The following is a 21,393-nucleotide window of genomic DNA, read 5'->3' as shown; positions in this document are numbered from 1 at the left end:
CTCCTACAGGCCCCCTCAACCACGCCCATACTTCCACCCTGTCACTCTCCACTGCCCCCACAGACCCTCCAGCCGATACACCGCCCCTGGGCAAGAACACACACACACTCTCACTCTGGGTAGACTCTCTCAGAGCCTTCCCCATGGGGCCTCACATATCTCCACAGCGCTCCACCAAGTAAACACTTAGAGATGGACACTGTGAGTGGAAAAGCAAAGAAATTTGCCTAAAGCCGATCAAGAAGTACTGATCATCTTTAGGGCCAAAAAATACATAATAAAATATTCCAAAAATAGAAAAATTAAAGTGTTTTAGTTGTTATCGTATATGCACTAGCTAATCTTACGTGTCACTGTAGGAATCCAATCCAATCGTGTGTTAATAGCAAACCTATGATACAGAATTTTCAATCTAGATGATACAGTACTGGAGTCTTTGAAGACCATCGAACATTCATGCACATGTTACAGAGAACTTGTCAAGGACACAGGTGTTAAACAGCACATGAGAAACATGAATCAGGTCTCCTAAATTCAATCCAAGACCTCCCCAATTGCATGCAATTTGGAAAGGGGTAGTGCTCCTGGTAAACAAAGTCTGCCATTTCAGGAATGGGAGAGCGAAAAATAACATCATTATGTGAATAAACAATTCTTGCTGATCCCTTTCTGATGACCATTGTTTTATTACTTGGAGATAAAAATATAAAATATCTACCAAGTTTATATTTATTTACTTTGTTACAGTTTCTGATCTCCTAGCGCCTACAAGAAAAACTGAAGCAGAGGCTACAGCGTTCACTGAAACCACTGACTCAGAGCTGGGTCTGAGTAACTTGTTAACTAAACTGAGCACACCATTCTTCCTCCCATGGAAATATCCTGCACATGGCCACGCACAAACCACCTGCAGAATGCCTCATGTGGGCTCAGTTTTCCACACTTTGTCAGAAAAAGGAACTTCTCCACACAGGTCGTATCAGCAAGACCAACCAAAAGCCTTGAAAATACTGACTACTAGCCCTGGGGGTGAGGGGTATCCTAATCCACTTAAACCAGAGAAAAAAATCAGCAGTGCTGACACCAAGACAACTTAAATCCCATTTGCAAAGAATGGCCACAAAGGACATTCCCAACAGAATGCAGCACCTGTGGTCTCCCAGGTGTCTCTGGCCAAAACCTATCGAGTCATCAGTAATCTACTCTAATAGTTTAGAATCCACTTACACTTCCAGACTCACCATGCTTCTTTGTGTTTCTGAAATGATTTGGATATATAATAAAATTATGAAGTAGAATTTTCTCACCTTTTAAAATATTAAACAAAAGAGCTGATCAAGAAATAAAAGAAATTAAGTGAGAATACAATGTAGTCTCCATTTTACATTTTTTTCCATATCAATAATCCTTACTATAGTGAGCCAAAAAATAAGGTATCCCCTTATCCCTTGTTTTATAATGAAAATCAGGTCTTCACAATGTTTTACAAAACTGAAAGCTGTAGAAAGTTCTAGTAACCTCCTTACTAACAACTTTGAGTGAGAGACTCTCAGTGGATTACTGGCTGAATAACCAACACACAGATTCACAACATGGTCCCAGAGGTAAGCGTGGCTATCCCTTCACAGCTCTTAAATTCCATTCGACTGTGAGGAAATTTCAGTACTAAGGAATGGTTTAAGGTTGACCAAAATTAAGTAAAAACCCCGCATCCTCCCGGGATCTCTTTTGCCCTTCTTGTCGCCTTCCGAGCCGGCCCCCTGAAGGCAGCCGTGCGGCCTGTCCCCTTTATGTGGGTCACAGATGGCCTGAGCCACATGCTTCCCTGCAGAATCATCAATCAGGATCACTTGGCTTTTTCCTCCTTCTGGTATTTCACTTTCAGAGCTCTCTTCTCAATCATTAGTTGTGTGACTATGTGCCCTTAATCTCCTCTTAGACTTCTCTCCCTTCAGTTTATTTAGGAAAAATCATCGCAGGTTAATTCAACTCTGAACGTCCCCAAAACTGCATCAGGGCTCACCCCTGGAGCCGCTTATATTTAAGAGTACACACCTCAGGAATAAGAACCCTAAAATAAGCATTTCCTTACCTTTTTCTCCTGATGGTTTCCAATCTTGTTGATACTAAATATGGAAATGTGTATCTATAATTTTTCACAAGTATATTTTAATAAGTTGAAAATTATTGAAAAAAATGTCAGATTTTTGTTTTCAATGTTTCTTATAAAACACTACCATTCTTTAATACATATGTATATATGTTTACTGGGCTTCCCTGGTGGCTTGGTGGTACAGAATCTGCCTGCAAATGCAGGAGATGTGAGTTCAATCCCTGGGTTGGGAAAACCCCTTGCAGAAGGAAATGGCAACCCACTCTAGTATTCTTGCCTGGAGAATCCCATGGACTGAGGAGCCTGGCGGGCTACAGTCCATGGGGTCACAAAGAGTCAGACAGGACATGTGCACCGAATAACTGCAGCATATGTGTTTATACACATGTACAACACACACACATATACACACGTACATATACCATACATACATGACTTAGTCATTCTTCGTTAATACCTGTCTGTACTAATGCAATGAACATACGTTATATGAATGAGAATAAGAAATCATTTGTGCCCTGAATCCAGGAAGAAACTCAGTTCCAAGACAGATGGGACAGGCTCTGACACATGTGCACACCTGAAACTCCAGGGAAGCTCAGTACCTGGAGGAGCACGCAGTCCACCTGCAGAAGCTCAGCAACAGCACACATCTGCAGGATGAACAGCATCTAGTCACCTGAGATGCAGGAGAAGGCACGGCACAGTCGGAGAGACGGAAGGAATTTGGCACAGCTGGTGCCAACAGGGAGCAGAAGAAAGCAGAAGACGTGACTCGAGAGGTCAACCAAGGCCAGGCCAGAGCAGCTCTTTAACCCAGAGATCAGGACAGACCACACTGAACAGTTTAATAGTTTTAAGTTTAATTTTCCTGAAATTGAAATTTTTATCTATTTAATACTTTGAAAATCTTTTTCTGAAACTTCATTTAATATTTAAGGTAAACTGTATATTTAATAAAAGATGAAATTATAATTTTTTTCCAGGCTTTATTGAGGCTATCCTATACCTACCAATCAAGATATTATAAATAAACACAAATAGAAAAGCATGGCTTATTCCTTCAAGGAGCTGCTATTACCCTCTAAGGTGAGATCTGAACACTCATTCAGAAATTCAATAAATATTTAGTAAATAGTTCTGGCACAGAACTGGGTGATGGAAACAGAAAAAAAGTCAAAGCGAGATTCTGGGAGTCTCTCAGCACAATCTCATTCCCTCCAATGTAGGAGTTTATAGAGATTGTGAATAAGCCATATCATAAATAAGATCACATCTTATGGTTACATGCTGATGAATCTGTGGACGACAGAATTCCTTCTCTGGGCTGTGATGGTCTACAAAACACTTCAAATCATTATTCAGAAAAAAAAAATAACAAAGTAAAGATAAATGGGTAATATATTACTTTGTTAATCTTGTTTTCAGAGAAGATATCTCTGTCTATTGAAAATTAAGAGAATCTAATTTATGCTAAGAAGAAAATTATACAGTTTTCATTTTTAGCCCATGTAATATCAATGTGACTAATTAAATTTAGATGATCCAAAATGGTAAAAAGTTTAGAAGTAACTTTTTTTATTTATATAATTCTTGGATTATTAACCCTTATTAAATAAGGGTTAATTTCCAGTGAAAACAAAGCAGCAAGGACTCAAATGATGGTTATTAAGAGAAAACACTATAAAAATATTTTATAAAACACATAAGCCTGATATGTTTATTCATCAGCAAGTTATTTTTCACACATCACTATGTCCCAAGCAGGGACATGTACTTAAGACAGTTGGGGGATGCACACTAGATGCTGGTCTGTGGGCTGGAGCTGTAGCTGCTTCTGCAGAGATTTACACAACACCTTCAGCTTTCACAGTTGCTTGGCCAGCCACAGAAGTACATCAAACAGCTCCTCGTAAGGAACTGAGAAAGACAGAGAGAGACATGAGGTGGAATCTGGAGGGGTGTGGGTGATGAGAGGGAGGGGAAGACAGATGGACAGACAGACAGACGTGTGTGTGTGCGCGCGCGCATAAGGGTTAACATATATCTTAGTGGCTCTGTTTCTCTGGGATGACTGATTGATATATTACGTTCCAATGGTAACCAATCTAGCAATTTTTTTTTTAAATCTAGCAATTGCAGTGAGCAATGGCAACTGCTTTCCATAACAATACAACTGAGTTTCAATGACATTATCTCACACATACATTAATAAAGAATGTCCTATTTACAACTAACCCCTCAAATTAGATTTCTGAGTTCAGTTCAGTTCAGTTGCTCAGTCATGTCCAACTCTTTGCGACCCCATGGACTGCAGCACGCCAGGCCTCCCTGTCCATCGCCAACTCCTGGAGCTTACTCAAACTCATGTCCATTGAGCTGGTGATGCCATCCAACCATCTAATCCTCTGTTGTCCCCTTTTCCTCTTGCCTTCAATCTTTCCCAGTATCAGGGACTTTTCAAATAAGTCAGTTATTTGCAACAGGTGGCAAAAGTATTGGATTTTCAGTTTCAACATCAGTCCTTCCAATGAATATTCAGGATGGATTTCCTTTAGGAAGGACTGGTTGGATCTCCTTGCAGTCCAAGGGACTCTCAAGAGTCTTCTCCAACACCACAATTCAAAAGCATCAATTTCTCGTTGCTCAGCTTTCTTAATAGTCCAACTCTCTTATCCATACATGACTATTAGAAAAAACATAGCCTTGACTAGATGGACTTTTGTTGGCAAAGGAATGTCTCTGCTTTTTAATAATGCTGTCTAGGTTGGCCATAACTTTTCTTCCAAGGAGTATGCGTCTTTTTATTTCATGGCTGCAGTCACCATGTGCAGTGATTTGGGGGCCCAAAAAAATAAAGTCTGTCACGGTTTCCACTGTTTCCCCATTTATTAGCCATGAAGTGATGGGACCAGATGCCATGATCTTTTGTTTTCTGAATGCTGAGTTTTAAGCCAACTTTTTCACTCTGCTCATCCACTTTCATCAAGAGGCTCTTTAGGTCTTCTTCATTTTCTGCCGTAAGGGTGGTGTCATCTGCATATCTGAGGTTACTGATATTTCTCCTGGCAATCTTGGTTCCAGCTTGTGCTTCATCCAGCCCATGATGAGCCCAGACGTTTCTCATGATGCACTCTGCATATAAGTTAAATAAGCAGGGTTACAATATACAGCCTTGATGTACTCCTTTCCCAATTTGGAACAAGTCTGTTGTTCCATGTCCAGTTCTAACTGTTGCTTCCTGACCTGCATACAGATTTCTCAGGAGGCAGGTCAGGTGGTCTGGTATTCCCCTCTCTTGAAGAAGTTTTCAGTTTGTTGTGATCCACATAGTCCAAGGCTTTGGCATAGTCAATAAGGCAGAAGTAGATGTTTTTCTGGAACCCTCTTGCTTTTTTGATGATCCAATGGATGTTGCATTTTGATCTCTGGTTCCTCCGGTTTTTATAAATCTAGTTTGAACATCTGGAAGTTCATGGTTCATGTACTGTTGAAGCCTGGCTTGGAGAATTTTGAGCATTACTTTGCTAGCATGTGAGATGAGTGCATTTGTGTGGTTGTTTGAACCTTCTTTGGCATTGCCTTTCTTTGGGATTGGAATGAAAATGGTTGACCTTTTCCAGTTTCTTTGCATGAAATGTTCCCTTGATATCTCTAATTTTCTCAAAGAGATCTCTAGACTTTCCCATTCTACTGTTTTCCTCTATTTTTTTGCACTGATTGCTGAGGAAGGTTTTCTTATCTCTTCTTGCTATTCTTTGCAACTCTGCATTCAAATGCGTATATCTTTCCTTTTCTCCTTTGCCTTTTGCTCCCATCAGGAAGCTTCCATAAGCCTCTTACTCTTCTCCATCATAGGGCAGACAGAGTGAAAACCACAATCACAAGAAACTAACCAATCTGGTCACATGGACCACAGCCTTGTCTAACTCAATGAAACTATGAACCATGCCGTGTAGGGACACCCAAGACGGATGGGTCATGGTGGAGAGGTCTGACAAAACGTCATCCACTGGAGAAGGGAATGGCAAACCATTTCGGTATTCTTGCCTTGAGACCCCCATGAACAGTATGAAAAGGCAAAAAGACAGGACACTGAAAGATGAATTCCCCAGGTCGGTAGGTGCCCAATATGCTACTGGAGATCAGTGGAGAAATAACTCCGGAAAGAATGAAGAGATGGGGCCAAGGCAAAAACAACACCCAGTTGTGGATGTGACTGGTGATGGAAGTAAAGTCCGATGCTGTAAAGAGCAATATTGCATAGGAACCTCAAATGTTACGTCCATGCAGCAAGGCAAATTGGAAGTGGTCAAACAGGAGATGGCAAGAGTGAACATCAACATTTTAGGAATCAGTGATTTAAAATGGACTGGAATGGGTGAATGTAACTCAGATGACAAATATATCTACTACTGTGGGCAAGAATTCCTTAGAAGAAATGGAATAGCCATCATAGTCAACAAAAGAGTCCAAAATGCAGTAATTGGATGCAATCTCAAAAATGACAAAATGATCTCTGTTCACTTTCAAGGCAAACTATTCAATATCACAGTAATCCAAGTCTATGCCCCAACCAGTAATGCTGAAGAAACTGAAGTTGGACAGTTCTCTGAAGACCTACAAGACCTTCTAGAACTAACACCCAAAAAAGATGTCCTTTTCATTATAGGGGACTGGAATGCAAAAGTAGGGAGTCAAGAAATACCTCGAGTAACAGGCAGATTTGGCCTTGGAATACAGAATGAAGCAGAGCAGGCTAACAGAGTTTTGCCAAGAGAATGCACTGGTCATAGCAAACACCCTCTTCCAACAACACAAGAGAAGGCTCTACACATGGACATCACCAGATGGTCAACACCGAAATCAGACTGATTATATTCTTTGCAACCAAAGATGGAGAAGCTCTATACAGTCAGCAAAAACAAGACTGGGAGCTGACTGTGGCACAGACAATGAACTCCTTATTGCCAAATTCAGACTGAAATTGAAGACAGTAGGAAAAAACCACTATGACTTAAATCAAATCCCTTACAATTATACAGTGGAAGTGACAGATTCAAGGGGTTAGATCTGATAGACAGAGTGCCTGATGAACTATGGACAGAGGTCGGGACATTATACAGGAGACAGGGATCAAAACCACCCCAAGGAAAAGAAAGGCAAAAACGCAGAATGGCTGTCTGAGGGGCCTTACAGACAGCTGAGAATAGAAGAGAAGCAAAAGTCAAAGGAGAAGAGGAAAGACTTATCAACATAAATACGTTACATCTATGATAAATTGCTCTGGTTATTTTTAGTCAAAAGTTTTAACATAGTTCACCAAACATTTAAACTATCTGCTTTTAAAACACACACACACACACATACAATTTAAGGATTACCTATTATCATTCCCAAGTCCATCTTTGCAGAAAATACACTCAATACAGTGAAGTTAATGGCACCAGGAACAGAAATGTGGAAATTATCAAACACTTAAAAATAGGTGTGTGCTATATGGCTTCAGTCATGAACAGTTCTTTGCAACCCTATGAACCATGGCCCACCAGGCCCCTCTGTCCATGGGATTCTCCAGGCAAGAATACTGGAGCGTGTTCCCATTTCGTTCTCCATAGGATCTATCTGTCTCAAGAATAAAACCTGGGTCTCTTACATCCCCTGCATTGGCAGGCAGGTTCTTTACCACTAGCACAGAATAATAAAGATTGAAAAAAGAAGTATAAAAAATTATGGAGAGGGAGGTGGGAGGGGGGATCGGGATGGGGAATACATGTAAATCCATGGCTGATTCATGTCAATGTATGACAAAAACCACTACAATATTGTAAAGTAATTAGCCTCCAACTAATAAAAATAAATGGAAAAAAAAGAATTATTACAGACTTGAAATAGTTGAAATTAAAATAAAAGCATCTAAGATGCACCTTTTATAATCAGACAAAAATATCTGAAACAATGTAATTTAAACTAAACAAATACCCCAATATGTCACAGGCTTACTGGGCAAGAAGTCTCAGTATCTGCATTGCATTATGGAAAAAAACCCAAAAAACAAACTACTCATATGCTTAATATGATTGGCTCAATGTCAATCATTTTTAATTAAAATAACTAAAGCAAAGTAAGGCAAAGCAACCTTCAACAATATAAAACAAAGTGTATGAATTAAAATAAAAAACCAATTTTGAATAGCTTCCTATATAGGTGAAAACAATTAGGCTATAAACCCTCACGGAAAGAACTTCAACATCGCAGTTTAAGTTAGAAGGCAATTATTAACAGGAAAATGAGATCATCGGGACACAAGCTGCACAAAGACAGCCAGTTTGGGGCCAGTGAAGAAGCTGCACAGACCCCAGCAGCACACAGAGCTCCGCAGGAGCCACTCGGGGCCAGGGGGGAGCAGCAGGAAGCACCGCTGAAAGGAGCTTTCTTAACCGGGCCTCCCAGAGGCGGCTCTTAGCAGGGCAGGTTCTAAACTGGCAAATGAAGCGCTACTGTTCCGCATCCCATGGAGAAAGGGGGAGGGGCCTGGGAGGCCCGAGGTGCTATGACTGTAAAGACGCTGAACAACAGGGAGGCTGTCAGTCAGTACTCACAGTTTAATGCTCAAAGAATACTGCCTTCCTCTAGTCTGTAACCTGTTTTTTCTCTCCCTTCACTTCAGCCTTCTTGAAGAACCCTTTATATAATAGAGGACCCATCGAGCCTCCTGAAACACACACTGCTCCTGCACTGATTTACTGCCCCTCTTTTTCCACAGACTGCCCAGCCTAGAACAACCCTCTTCCCCACCGTCTCCTCCACAGGCCTGCTGCCAACTCGGCTGCGCCTGGGCTCCTGGGACGCGCTGTGATCTCTGCTTCCTGGGTCAGCACATCACCACGTCTGTGCTCCCGTCACCTGTGCCTGGAAGGCTGGCTCCCTGACAGAGTCGCGGTGGGGTGGGCACTGCACTCAGCACTGGAGTGACTGAACCAGGGCCTTCAGGCGGGAGGCCCACCTCTCCAAGGCCTCCTCGGGACACACCTTCCTTCCCCTTCTCAAAACACAAACACCAGCAGCCGTGTTCAAGACGCTTTTGCTCAACACTTCCTCCACCAGGAACGCCCTTCCCTGAACAGAGCCCTCTGGGGGTCAGCAGCGGCGCTCGCCCCTCCCTCCCTGCTCCACGGCCGTCAGGTCCGGCACAGCGGGACAAGGAGTCGGGGGTGTCTGCCTCTGGCTGGGACCCAGGGACCCTCCCATCCACACCACCATGGCAGCCAGTGATGGACCTGAGCCACAGTGCTTCGAGCAGGGCTCAGTGAACTGAATGGTCCTCTCTCCAACAATGAGGCGCGGTGAAATGAGACTGGAGACCAGAGCCAGCGCTGGGGTGGCGTTCGTCCCAATACGATTAGGCCGTCAGACGAGTGCCGCAGACACACCAGCGAGGACGGTCCTGGCCCATCGGGGCTTTTCTGGTTCCTGCTTCCAGATCAGGACAAGGAGAGAGGACTGGGAGCTGGGAGGATTCATGTCTGCTTCCCCCCAACCTCTGAACACAGCGCGAGGCTGGGGACGCCTCTCGGGGAAGCCCTCAAGGCTCAGGGTCCACAGAAGGCACGGTTGGCCCCGCTCTGCACTCTACGCTCTGCACGTCTACAGAAGCCTCCATCACCGCCTCAGCACAGTGACCGTCAGGAGCTTAAGAGCTACAGCAATTAAAACAAGGCAGGAAAATCCTGTTCACTCCTAAGACCAATCAAAGCCAGAGCCGTCAGGTCAACTGTCAACACTCGGCAGCGTCTCTGAAAAAAGCAGCTTGTTATCAGCCCTGTGAGCCAAGCAAGCTAGTGTCACTCCTAACATCTGAAAATGGCTGAGGAGTGTTTTTCCTGTCTCTCCTGGTCGTCTCTCACCTGTAACTGCAGTCTGGCCTGAGAGAGAGGGGTGCACCACTTCTAGCCAATGAAAGGACCAGTCTGTCTGAAAACCTCTGTCCAGGAGTATTTGTTGTTTTGTTTGTACTACATAATATGAAGCAAATTCTCCTGACAAGACAAAGCAAAGATCTGCAGATGGTGACACTGTCAATCCCATCTGGTCTGACTTTGACAGAAATGCTGACATGGAGGCTATACTGACAGGAGAGCCTCAGTGAGGACCTCCATCCTAAACTGTGCCAACAGGCGCTCAGTGGAGTGGACAGTTTCCAAAAACAAAACAAGCAAAGGAGTTACAGATTTCTTCACACCCAAATCTCCATTTTCCTGGCAAAAGGTAGCTAAGATAATAATTGGGTCATGCCCGCCACAAGGCCCAAAGGAACAGAAACAGAATAGAACTAGAAAAGAGTTTCTGAATCAGTGGGGACAGTGTCAATCATATTGAGAGGGGGCACCGGGACCAGAGTCTGTTAGCGTCCGTACGGAGATCCACTGCACCGTATGGGTGAATCGAGTATTCTGCTACTAACACAGAGAGAAAAGTACATGCGTTAAAGGTCGTGAAACCTCAGTTAGAAACATGAATCTAACTAAAGGTTAGATTTTTCAAAAAAAGGCCAGGACATAACTTCTCCATCACTGTCTCATTCATTACCTGTTGGATTAAATGAAAATAATCTTTCCTTTTACTTCCTTACCTATTTATTGAGAGGACAGAGGAGCCTGGCAGGTTGCAGGCCATGGGGTCGCAAAGAGCCAGACACAACTTAATGCCCAAACAACAGCATTTATTGGGTACTTCCCCAATGTCAGAATTTAGGCTCATTCTCTGAAGAACAGGAAGCTGGTCTTTCTCATTTCTAACTCTGTCCTCAGCACCTGCGTGGTGCCCCACGCGTCACTGCCAGGCCCCCACTCGGCAAGGAGAGACGAGGAAGGTGCCCGAGGTCAGTGACGCTGTCCCCTCTCTGGCTAAGAAGTGCGATGCATTTCGGTTCATTGCTCCATAATCTGTTCAGAGGTGTTCCATTTGACTCCTGGAAGGTCTTCATGTAAAGCCTAGAATGAAATTTATTTAGCTTCCTCATACTTCTGACAGCTTTAAAATGCCCACTTGACCAGAGAGAACCGCCAGGGTGCTGCCAGCATGTGTTCCAGGCCCAGGGACCACGGGGCAGCGTGACCTCAGCGGATGGTGGTCATCTCCCCAGCGACCCTTCAGAAGAGGGGGTTCCCTGAGGCAGGCTTTGGAACAGTATGTTGTATTACATAAAAATTAAACACAGTTTGCACAAGCCGTGAAGTGTTAGCCTGAGGCGCTTTCTATTCCCCAGGCTCTAAGTTTAAAGGCAACATTCTCCTCCTCCTGCCTTTAAGTTTTCCTTACTTTCTCTCCACTCAACCCCAATGATAGCTGTTCTAATGCTAGTTAACAAAAACGGCAAATCTTCAAATATTACTGTAGAAATATATGACAGTTCAGTGGAAAAAAATATAGTCCTTATATATAACAAATATGCACATATATACATATAATTTATATAGATAATAAATGTGCATATTTATACATATATACATATAACTACAACATGTTCTTCTATATTATATAAACATGTGTATATATATATATATAACATGCATATAAACATATATAAAGCAAGTCTTAAGTTTTAAATAAGGACCATACACTCAAGGGTGGAAACAAGTCACTGTGAATGAGGGTTCAGAAGGAGATGCTCTAGGTGAAACCTACATCAACTGCAAGATTCGAAATTCTCCACGGCTTCCCCAGGGCTTCCTTTCTTCATACTACAACTTCAATGACTTCATCATCATTTGAAATCACCTTGAATAAAAATCCTATTTTATACCCACAGGCAGTATCTTCCTGATTTAGATACTCTGTAAGGTTAGTTTTTCCTCTCACCTATAGCTAGAGACAGTGTCAAAATCAAACAAGCCAGATCTACAAACTAAACCTGACTGTCTTACCCATACTGGAAAAGTGCTCGAATACTAAAATCACAGAGCTGTGGGTTCGAGTATCTGTTTCACTATGTGACATGGGTTCCTGAAAGGACTCTGCCTCTCTGAGCCTCGCTCACTACCTGCACCTGTGAACTCGTAGCCTTTCCTGAGGGTTCTCGAAGGAAAGCACCCAACACAGGGACACTCAGAGTGCAAGCATCAGCTCCCCCTCTGAAGACGCTCACCTGAGACTATCAAGCCAGAGCACCTGCCCTACACCTGTGTGTTGCAAACCTCTGTATAAAACGCATGTGCTGAACAGGTGGGGGCTGGTGAGAGGCAGCAGAGAATGGCGAGAAGTACGGCAGAAGCCAACGCAAAGGGACGGTCCCCGAGCACAGGGTGACCACGAAGTCAGCAGGTGGATGCCAGGGGAGAGATCACGAGTGAGCCAGTCCAAGCTGCCACAGAATGGAGCATCAGGATTGGGTTTTGATGAGGTAAGTGGGTGACTGCTGGGGAAGTAGATGGAGACGTCCAACATCTTTCCTGCCTCTTTTGGTTGCAACTAAGATGTCCTGGCTAAAGCGCCAGCAGGTACCCTGGGCCACAGGTGTCTCTGGGGATGGAGCCTGAGATGGAGCGGCGGGCAGAGAAGAGGAGCCAGGCTGTGGAGCGTGTGGAGCAGCCCTGGCGCCCAAAGCCGCCTCCCTGTGAGCGCCTTTCAAGTAAGAGTATAAGCCCCTTTATAATTGCATTGTTGATCGACTCACTTTTCTTTCCTCTTTCTTTCATTTTGGTTTCTTGTACTGGAAGCTGAACTTCAAGATCCTTGCTTTCAGAGCTGCCTTACCCGGCACCGACTCCAGCACGTTCCCTGCAGGTGACCACCTGCCCTGAGATGCCATCCTTCGGGAGGGCAGTCTGCGTCACTGCCCCCTCACTGATGGCCTCAGGGGCACAGGAGCCTGCCCAATGCTGAGATGATGCAGATGTCTTCCTGGCACGAGCTGGTAAGACACCCCGAGCGTACTTCCCTCATAAAGGGCTTCCTCATGTGCGATAATGATGGTGCAATTTTCTGTCTCCTCCACAAGTACTGGGAGGACATGCTCGGGAGAAACAGCTCTAAAGGGATGACTGAGTCCATCCACCGTCTGCGGAGGAGGCGCTGAGGGGCAGGGGGCAGGTGGGGCAGGGAGGTCAGAAAGAGAGCAGGCCTACACTCCTGATGACCATGGTCAGTCTGAGTACGTGCACAGAGTGGAAGGAAGCCAGGGAGCGGAGCCAGCGGATGCCCGTCTGCAGGGAGATCCCATCCACCTGGGGACCAGGGGCGGCTGGACTCCAGGAGGCCCACCTGTGAGGCCCCAGACCCCCGCCCCTTGAGTGTTCTTCCCTAACCGCATGGGACCCAAAGGGGAAAATGGAGAAAAATTACCCAAAGAAATCAGATGCTGGCACACAGCTGACTTACTTCTGTATATATTACAGGAAAAGGTCCTTATCTAAAGTTAGAATTTAATAGACCATAATATTTTAAAAAAGTTTAGTGATATCTTACATGCTCAAGATAAAGCTTCTAAAAAAACTTTAATGAAACCACTGATCTGCATTTTCATTCACCAAGTTTTAACAAAGTCAAAAGGAGGAGAACTGTCTTAATTGTTCTCTTCAAAATATGATTGGGCTACCCACAGGGGTAATTTCCTGAAGTCATCAAAATGTCACTTAAAGTAATAAACAATTACAAGGCTTCAAATCAATATTCTCCTAGCCAACTATTTTAAAAAACTGAAAATAAAAATCCAAATAAACTTTTAAGTTCTAGGTGTAAGGAACTAATAAACACTGAGAGAATGCAAATTAGTACAGCCACTATGGAAAACAGTGTGGAGATTTCTTAAAAAGCTGGAAATAGGGGGGAGGAGCCAAGATGGCGGAGGAATAGGACAGGGAGACCACTTTCTCTCCTACAAATTCATCGAAAGAACATTTGAATGCTGAGCAAATTTCACGAAACAACTTCTGATCGCTAGCAGAGGACATCAGGCGTCCAGAAAAGCAGTCCATTGTCTTCGAAGGGAGGTAGGACAAAATATAAACGATAATAGGGGAGTCAAAAGAGCTACGGACGGAGACCCGTCCCGGGAAGGGAGTCTTAATAGAGGAAGTTTCCAATCACCAGGAAACCCTCTCACTGGTGGGACTGGGGGAACTTTTTGGCATTCTAACTGGGAGGAAAAATTAAACAAGGCCCACAAATTATGTGCCTAAAAGCAACTCCCAGCAGAAAAGTACCCCAGATGCCCGCATCGGCCTGCAACAAGCGGGGCGGAACGAAGAGGAGCGGGCGGCATTGCTTAGGATAAGGACCGGCCCGAAGACCCTGAGAGCAATTGGAGGGAGCTTTTTTAAACTGTGGGATAGCAAGGGACAAAATTAACTGGCCCGAACACACTGCCGGTGGTTCGCAAAACAAAGGGACTGAGAACCTCCAGAGAAGAGCCGGCCCATCCCCGCTGGAGGTAGGAGGCAGGGGGGAGGGGAAAAGGGCAAACTCAGCCCCTGAGAAGCCACCCCCTCCCACACTGCAAACAGGCCTCCGGGTTCTAGCTAAAGACTTCCTAAGACCCGACTGGCGGCGCGCGCTGGGGCCGCGGAGGGAAAAAGCGCGCCGTACCCGGGGAGAGTGCGCCCAAGCCTCTGGCTGCCTGGGCCGCTCGCTGCGGAGGGAAAAGGCGCGCCGCACCTAGGGAGAATACGCCCAAGCCTCTGGCTGCCTGGGCCGCTCAGGCCGGGGAAGGCACAAAACGCAGGCGCAACCGAATCCGCACTTTTGTGGAGTACCCGAAAACTGGAACCGCACTCAACGCAGGGCCCGCTCCATATAGAGCAGCCGGGAGCCTGAGCAGTGTAGACGGGGAAAGCACTGACACCCGTGAGCGGGGCAAACCCAGTGTGGCCCCTGAGTGCTAGCCACACGGAGCGGTATCTGTCTGCAGCGCCGGCCCTCCCCATAGCAGGACTGAACTGAACCAGCGAACCTAAATAAGAGATCACCTCCGCCCGCCTGTGTCAGGGCGGAAATTAGACACCAAAGAGACAGCAAACAGAAGCCAAGTAAACAAAGGGAACCGCTTCAGAAAGGACCGGTGCAACAGATTAAAATCCCTGAAGGTAACACTGACTACACCGGAAGGGGCCTACAGATATCGAGAAGTGTAAGCTGGAAAGAGGAGCTATCTGAAATTGAACTGAACCTACGCTGACCGAAACAACCCCAGAGAAATTCCTAGATATATATGTACATATTTTTTTTTAATTAAAAAAAAATTTTTTTTTAATTAAAAAAAAAATTTTTTTTTCTTTCCTTTTTTTTATTTTTTATTTTTTCTCTTTTATTTTCTTTTTTTTTTCTATTTTTTCTTTTTTTTGTTCTTTTTTTTTATTTTATAATTCCCTATTACTCCGCCATTACTCCTCAACTTTTATTTTCATATATTTTTACAATTTTTTTAATTAGGGAAAAAATTTTTTTTTTTTCTTTTTTCTTTTTCTTGTTTTTCTCTCCTATTTCCTTTTAGAGTCCTCTAATACTCATCTAATATTCCTTAACTTTCATTTTCATTTCACTATAACCTTGCCAAAAAAAAAAAAGAGAGAGAGAAAAACCCTATTTTTAAACCAAACTTCATATACAGTTCTGAATTTTCTTTGCGTTTTTGTTTTTAAATATTGTATTTCAAAGAATCTAACCTCTACACTAGATTTTCAATCTTGGTTTTTCAGTAGGATGTGATATAAATTTTGGTCATTTAAGAATCCAATATTCAGTTCCCATTTCTATTCAGGAGTGTGGTGATACTCTCCCACTTTTGACTCTCTGTTTTCTACCTCAGAACACCTCTATTTCCTCCATTCCCCTTCTCTTCCCAATCCAACTCTGTGAATCTTTGTGGGTGTCTGAGCTACGGAGAACACTTTGGGAACAGATAACTGCGTAGATCTGTCTCTCTCCTCTTGAGTCCCCCTTTTCTCCTCCTGCTCACCTCTATCTCCTTCCTCCCTCTCCTATTCTTCATGTAACTCTGTAAACCTCTCTGGTTGTCTCTCGCGGTGGAGAATCTTTTCACCATTAACCTAGAAGTTTTATTATCAGTGCTGTATAGTTGGAGAAGCCTTGAGAATATTGGAAGAATAAAACTGAAATCCAGAGGCAGGAGACTTAAGCCCAAATCCTGAGAAAACCAGAAAACTCCTGACTACACGGAACATTAAGGAATAAGAGACCATCCAAAAGCTTCCATACCTACACCAAAACCAACCACCACCCAAGAGCCAATAAGCTCCAGTACAAGACATACCACGCAAATTCTTTAGCAACCCAGGAACATAGACCTGAGTGTCAACATACAGGCTCTCCAAAGTCACACCTAACACAGAGACCCATCGCAAAACTCATTAATGGACACTCCATTGCACTCCAGAGAGAAGAAATCCAATTCCACGCACCAGAACGCTGACACAAGCTTCCCTAACCAGGAAACCTTGACAAACCAATCGTCCAACCCCACCCACTGGGTGAAACCTCCACAATAAAAAGGAACCTCAGGCCACAAGAATACAGAAAGCCCACTCCAGACACAGCAATCTAAACAAGATGAAAAGGCAGAGAAATTCCCAACAGCTAAAGGAACATGAAAAAAGTCCACCAAGTCAAACAAAAGAGGAGGAAATAGGGAATCTACCTGAAAAAGAATTTAGAATAATGATAATAAAAATGATCCAAAATCTTGAAAACAAAATGGAGTTACAAATAAATAGCCTGGAGACAAAGATTGAGAAGATGCAAGAAATGTTCAACAAGGACCTAAAAGAAATTTAAAAAAATCAATTAAAAATTAATAATGAAATAAATGAGATCAAAAACACTCTGGAGGGAACCATGAGTAGAATAACAGAGACAGAAGATAGGATAAGTGAGTTAGAAGATAAAATGGTGGAAATAAATGAAGCAGAGAGGAAAAAAGAAAAAAGAATAAAAAAAAATGAGGACAACCTCAGGGACCTCTGGGACAATGTGAAACGCCCCAACATTCGAATCATGGGAGTCCCAGAAGAAGAAGACAAAAAGAAAGGCCATGAGAAGATACTCGAGGAGATAATAGCTGAAAACTTCCCTAAAATGGGGAAGGAAATAGCCAACCAAGTCCAAGAAACCCAGAGAGTCCCAAACAGGATAAACCCAAGGCGAAACACCCCAAGACACATATTAATCAAATTAACAAAGATCAAACACAAAGAACAAATATTAAAAGCAGCAAGGGAGAAACAACAAATAACACACAAAGCGATTCCCATAAGGATAACAGCTAATCTATCAATAGAAACCCTTCAGGCCAGAAGGGAATGGCAGGATATACTTAAAGTAATGAAAGAGAATAACCTACAACCTAGATTACTCTACCCAGCAAGGATCTCATTCAGATATGAAGGAGAACTCAAAAGCTTTACAGACAAGCAAAAGCTGAGAGAATTCACCACCACCAAACCAGCTCTTCAACAAACACTAAAGGATCTTCTCTAGACAGGAAACACAGAAAGGTGGTATAAACGTGAACCCCAAACAACAAAATAAATGGCAACGGGACCATACCTATCAATAATTACCTTAAATGTAAATGGGTTGATTGCCCCAACCAAAAGACAAAGGCTGGCTGAATGGATACAAAAGCAAGAACCCTATAAATGCTGTCTACAAGAGACCCACCTCAAAGCAAGGGACACATACAGACTAAAAGTGAAGGGCTGGAAAAAAATATTCCACGCAAACGGAGACCAAAAGAAAGCAGGAGTCGCAATACTCATATCAGATAAAATAGACTTTCAAATTAAGTCTGTGAAAAGAGACAAAGATGGACACTACATAATGATCAAAGGATCAATCCAAGAAGAAGATATAACAATTATAAATATATATGCACCCAACATAGGAGCACCGCAATATGTAAGGCAAACGCTAACGAGTATGAAAGACGAAATTAATAGTAACACAATAATAGTAGGAGACTTTAATACCCCACTCACAACTATGGATAGATCAACTAAACAGAAAATGAACAAGGAAATACAAACTTTAACGAACACAATGGACCAGCTAGACCTAATTGACATCTATAGGACGTTTCACCCCAAAACAATCAACTTCACCTTTTTCTCAAGTGCACACGGAACCTTTCTCCAGAATAGATCACATCCTGGGCCATAAATCTAGTCTTGGTAAATTCAAAAAGATTGAAATCATTCCAGTCATCTTTTCTGACCACAGTGCAGTAAGATTAGATCTCAATTACAGGAAAAAAATTATTAAAAATTCAAACATATGGAGGCTAAACAACACGCTTCTGAATAACCAACAAATCATAGAAGAAATCAAAAAAGAAATCAAAATATGCATAGAAATGAATGAAAATGAAAACACAACAACCCAAAACCTATGGGACACTGTAAAAGCAGTGCTAAGGGGAAGATTCATAGCATTACAGGCCTACCTCAAGAAACAAGAAAAAAGTCAAATAAATAACATAACTCAACACCTAAAGCAACTAGAGGAGGAAGAAATGAAGAACCCCAGGGTTAGTAGAAGGAAAGAAATCTTAAAAATTAGGGCAGAAATAAATGCAAAAGAAACTAAAGAGATCATAGCAAAAATTAACAAAGCTAAAAGCTGGTTTTTTGAAAAAATAAACAAAACTGACAAACCATTAGCAAGACTCATTAAGAAACAAAGGGAGAAGAACCAAATTAACAAAATTAGAAATGAAAATGGAGAGATCACAACAGACAAAGGATCATAAGAAATACAAAGGATCATAAGAGACTACTACCAGCAGCTCTATGCCAATAAAATGGACAACTTGGAAGAAATGGACAAGTTCTTAGAGAAGTATAACTTTCCAAAACTGAACCAGGAAGAAATAGAAGATCTTAACAAAACGATCACAAGCAAGGAAATCGAAACTCGAATCAGAAATCTTCCAGCAAACAAAAGCCCAGGACCAGATGGCTTCACAGCTGAATTCTACCAAAAATTTAGAGAAGAGCTAACACCTATCTTACTCAAACTCTTCCAGAAAATTGAAGAAGAAGGTAAACTTCCAAACTCATTCTATGAGGCCACCATCACCCTAATTCCAAAACCAGACAAAGATGCCACAAAAAAAGAAAACTACAGGCCAATATCACTGATGAACATAGATGCAAAAATCCTTAACAAAATTCTAGCAAACAGAATCCAACAACATATTAAAAATATCATTCATCATGAGCAAGTGGGCTTTATCCCAGGAATGCAAGTATTCTTTAATATCTGCAAGTCAATCAATGTAATACACCACATTAACAAATTGAAAGATAAAAACCATATGATTATCTCAATAGGTGCAGAAAAAGCCTTTGACAAAATTCAACATCCATTTATGATTAAAACTCTCCAGAAAGCAGGAATAGAAGGAACATACCTCAACATAATAAAAGCTATATATGACAAACCCACAGCAAGCATCACCCTCAATGGTGAAAAATTGAAAGCATTTCCCCTGAAATCAGGAACAAGACAAGGGTGCCCACTCTCACCACTACTATTCAACATAGTTTTGGAAGTGTTGGCCACAGCAATCAGGGCAGAAAAAGAAGTAAAAGGAATCCAGATAGGAAAAGAAGTGAAACTCTCTCTGTTTGCAGATGACATGATCCTCTACATAGAAAACCCTAAAGACTCTACCAGAAAATTACTAGAGCTAATCAATGAATACAGTAAAGTTGCAGGATATAAAATTAACACACAGAAATCTCTTGCATTCCTATACACTAACAATGAGAAAACAGAAAGAGAAATTAAGGAAACAATACCATTCACCATTGCAACAAAAAGAATAAAATACCTAGGAGTATATCTACCTAAAGAAACAAAAGACCTATACATAGAAAACTATAAAACACTGATGAAAGAAATCAAAGAGGACACAAACAGATGGAGAAATATACTATGTTCATGGATTGGAAGAATCAATATTGTCAAAATGGCTATACTACCCAAAGCAATCTATAGATTCAGTGCAATCCCTATCAAACTACCAACGGTATTTTTCACAGAACTAGAACAAATAATTTCACAATTTGTATGGAAATACAAAAAACCTCGAATAGCCAAAGTAATCCTGAGAAAGAAGAATGGAACTGGAAGAATCAATCTGCCTGACTTCAGACTCTACTACAAAGCCACAGTCATCAAGACAGTATGGTACTGGCACAAAGACAGAAATATAGATCAATGGAACAGAATAGAAAGCCCAGAGATAAATCCACGAACCTATGGTCACCTTATCTTCGACAAAGGAGGCAAGGATATACAATGGAAAAAAGATAACCTCTTTAACAAGTGGTGCTGGGAAAACTGGTCAACCACCTATAAAAGATTGAAACTAGAACACTTTCTAACACCATACACAAAAATAAACTCAAAATGGATTAAAGATCTAAATGTAAGACCAGAAACTATCAAACTCCTAGAGGAGAGCATAGGCAAAACACTCTCCGACATAAATCACAGCAGGATCCTCTATGACCCACATCCCAGAATTTTAGAAATAAAAGCAAAAATAAACAAATGGGACCTAATGAAACTTAAAAGCTTTTGTACAACAAAGGAAACTACAAGCAAGGTGAAAAGACAGCCCTCAGATTGGGAGAAAATAATAGCAAACGAAGCAACAGACAAAGGATTAATCTCAAAAATATACAAGCAACTCCTCCAGCTCAACTCCAGAAAAATAAATGACCCAATCAAAAAATGGGCCAAAGAACTCAACAGACATTTCTCCAAGGAAGACAAACACATGAAAAGATGCTCAACATCACTCATTATCAGAGAAATGCAAATCAAAACCACAATGAGGTACCATTATACACCAGTCAGGATGGCTGCTATCCAAAAGTCTACAAGCAATAAATGCTGGAGAGGGTGTGGAGAAAAGAGAACCTTCTTACACTGTTGGTGGGAATGCAAATTAGTACAGCCACTATGGAAAACAGTGTGGAGATTTCTTAAAAAACTGGAAATAGAACTGCCATATGACCCAGCAATCCCACTTCTGGGCATACACACCAAGGAAACCAGATCTGAAAGAGACACATGCACCCCAATGTTCATCGCAGCACTGTTTATAATAGCCAGGACATGGAAGCAACCCAGATGCCCATCAGCAGACAAATGGATGAGGAAGCTGTGGTACATTCACACCATGGAATATTACTCAGCCATTAAAAAGAATTCATTTGAATCAGTTCTAATGAGATGGATGAAACTGGAGCCCA

General features: G+C 42.3%; 1 protein-coding gene across 2 annotated transcripts in view; it reads right to left on the bottom strand.

Annotated features, from left to right (window-relative positions):
• Window positions 1-21,393, bottom strand: part of ZNF407 (zinc finger protein 407) — a 391,880-nt gene that overhangs the window by 182,817 nt on the left and 187,670 nt on the right. The window lies entirely within an intron of this gene.

This window comes from Odocoileus virginianus, chromosome 22 (assembly GCF_023699985.2).
Source record: "Odocoileus virginianus isolate 20LAN1187 ecotype Illinois chromosome 22, Ovbor_1.2, whole genome shotgun sequence".
Classification (NCBI taxonomy): Eukaryota; Metazoa; Chordata; class Mammalia; order Artiodactyla; family Cervidae; genus Odocoileus; species Odocoileus virginianus.
The sequence above is the reverse complement of the archived record's forward strand: the minus strand, read 5'-3'. Positions and strand labels throughout refer to the sequence as shown.